Below are 3,301 nucleotides of genomic sequence, written 5' to 3' on the forward strand. Positions count from 1 at the left end.
CGTCAGGCAGCCTGGGCAAGGGCGCCTCGGCGGCGGTTTTACCAGCGTCCCCATCGTTGGTGGCATCGGGAAACCGCTGGACGGAGGGGAAGGGTTCTGCAGCTAACCTCACCTAAAGCCCTGACGAGCTAGCGTCTTTTGAGGGGTTTCCATTGTCGATTACGCTCGTCAAGTGGATCTCCTTCCGAGTGTCTTTAAACGTCTTGAACACTGCCACTGTTAAAGATCGCGGAGTACTGTCGGCTTTAGCAGGGGTACTGCCGCTTAGTACCCCCAAAAATAACAGGAAAAGCTTTTCTGGTTCAGAGTGCACTTTCTGAGAACTCTTGCCTTCACCTCTCAAGACTTTCATTGCTCAACTGTGAAACGGCATTAGTAATGCAGCGCTTCTTTACTGAACGAGAACTTGCTCGTGGAGTCATATTCAGATATTTTAATAATAAGACTATTTAAATTTCTAGGGAAATGCCACAAAGAAAGTAAATGCGGGGCAAAATTAACTTAAATTTCTAGGGAAATGCCAAAGAAAGTAAATGCGGGGCAAAATTAACTTCAGTACGGTAAATAACGTGTAGCTTCATTGTGCATGATCTGCCTCACCAAGTTGTGGAATAATAGCTGTTTTCTTCATAATGATTCAGAGACTTAGACATTTCAATCTCTAAACATGTTTGAAGCGTCTTTATCTCACTTCTGGGACTGGGAAGTATTTGTATCAAAGGCATGGGGAACAGTTTATGCTTTTATGGTTCTACACTTTTTCTTTACTTTGACTCTTTTTTTTTAATGCAGATGGGACCGACTTCCTTTGGTAGCTTTGTTTTCACTTTTGGGTTCTGAGCAACTTATGTCTCAAAAGAATTTTATTTTGAAAAAGCATGCTTTTCTGACTTGGGACTGAAAAACAGATGAATGTGTAATTTTTATATAACGCATTCCAGACTAACTGTTGCTAAGGCTTGCTGTCTAATTTAAAACTGGTCTTTCAGACTTGCTGGAGATATAGCTGAAGCTTGATGTTACGAGTTCATCCAATTTCAGTTTTGTAATGTTTAGTGTTTGTCTTTATCTCAAGTCTTATCTCTTTGTTCCTAGTTGTTTATTGACTGCTGAAGTGAACCAGCATATTGTGAGGGCAGAAATGGATCAGCATCTAACCTATACTGTACCTGATGAAGAAAACTTGCTAGGTTTTTTTTCTTTAAAAGAAGCTATCTGCACTGAAAGGCCTGTATGTGCTGCTCTTTTGCACATGGAAAACATAGTATGGAGCTTCAAATTAGGTGAACTGTATGAACACTTGGTTATTTTTTTCCATACAGCTCTAGTCTGTGTTCCGTTCAGGTGCTGCAAAGAACTGACTCTACACCTAGCACCACCTGTTGCAACAGTGTCTGATTTCAGCTTGCGTGTCATACTTGGAGTGGAATTTTGGCTTACTGAGATTCTACTGATAGATGTTTTAGAGGAAAGATTGAGGAGGGGAAGAAAGCCCTGTATAATTTAGGCGGTCAGTTCCCCCTTTCATGGGGTAGGATTCCTTCAGAGTTTGTTGCACCTGTAAGTGGATGGATAAGCAATGAAACATACAATTGATTACCATGTGTAACTATGTAATTTTTACTACTTCAGCATGCAAAAATGTTGGGTTCTCAAGTGGACAAACAGAAAGGGAGAGAATAAGACAACAGAAGATTACAGTTATATAGAGACTTACTTTATATATAATGTACATCATGCAGATACCTGTGGACAGTTGCATATGTGGATGTTTTATGTTATTTTTTTATTCTCTCTCTGAAGAGAAAGAGAAGGTTAGCAAAAGATGCTGTGACTCTAAAGAGAATAAATAAACTCTAATCTCAAGATAGCACTGTTATTTTGTATGTATTTTCTAGACTTATTTTATTCTGTGGAACAATAAGGTAGAGATACTGATTGATATATTCTCTTTATATTAAATGTCTCAAGAGGAGGAGCAGTTCAAAGATTAGAGTGTCTTTGGGCATGAGTATTACAATAATACATTTTAAAAAAAGAGAAATGGGATTGGAAACAGTCTAAATATTTAGGGCTGTATAATTAAATGGCTGCAACTGCTGCATTACAAACATGTCCTACGCTTTTCTGGATCTAATGGACTAGAGCCACTTGAGTTTGTTTTCTCTACTATGCTGAGTTTGTGCCTGAAAAATAGTGTAGTCTGTTGATTTCCTGCCTTAAACTCAAATTTTCCCAAAGTTTGTGGAGAAACAACTCAGCTCCAGGATTTGTTTTTTAGTTAGTATGAAGTTAATGAGCTGAGCCTTGACTTCATGCTTGAACTGAGAGTGGCTTTTGTTCTATGGTCTGATTAGCTAACCTGTATGCATAACAGCTATATTCCAAGGCCTGGTATTATGAGTTAATGGGTAACCTCATTAGATCAGAAGCCTCTATCCTTCCTTTCAGTCTGACTTGCAGACCAAGAAGCTATTAGCTTCATAATCAGACACTGGTCAAACTACTGAACAGAGAGATACCCATTTCTTCCTAAAGTCTGCCTGATGAATAGACTGCCATTACTACTTACAAGTAGCTTAAAGCAAGGGAGGAGCTGCCTGTATAGCAGGAGCACTGTGTTAAGTGGTATACAGTTAGGGTGTCATAAACCTAGTACTCCTACCTAGTTTATATAATTCACAGGAAATGGCAAAATTACCTGTTCCATTCTTCTCTTGTGGATGTATATAAATATATATATATATATATAAAAACCCAACAGATATTTAGTCCAAGATTAGCAATGGTGATAGTTAGAATAAGGTATTTGGCCACACAGGTTCCTATGATATCCATGGACTAGTCATACAGACCACAATTTCCAAAAGTGGGCTCCTATAATTCTTAGCCTAGCCAAAGGATAGGTTCCTAAAAAATTGTCTTGACAGTCAAAGATCCTAAGTACCTTCAGTTCTCAATGTGAATATAGTCGTCTGACTATAGGACACCTAATTTGAAAATGTCAGTTATGTCATTCTCCCCATCTGTAAAATAGAAATATTAATTAGGTTAAGATTAATACATTTAAAAGACACTTGTTATCCTTGAGTAATCTCGTGGAAATATAATTATTGTAAAACCTCTCATGCATTAAAAATCTCTTTATAGCTTTAGAAAAGTAGGTGTTGCTTTCAAACAATTTTTTTCCCTTATGCTGACGTGTTTATTTGTACCTTTGGCTAAGAAAAAAAGAAATAACAGGCATCTGACTTTGTAAAATAGGGTATTGTTTATGTGAACTACAAGTAACAGACTTTGC

The sequence above is a fragment of the Aptenodytes forsteri genome, unplaced genomic scaffold, assembly GCF_000699145.1.
Source record: "Aptenodytes forsteri isolate BGI_AS27 unplaced genomic scaffold, ASM69914v1 Scaffold193, whole genome shotgun sequence".
In the NCBI taxonomy this organism is placed as follows: Eukaryota; Metazoa; Chordata; class Aves; order Sphenisciformes; family Spheniscidae; genus Aptenodytes; species Aptenodytes forsteri.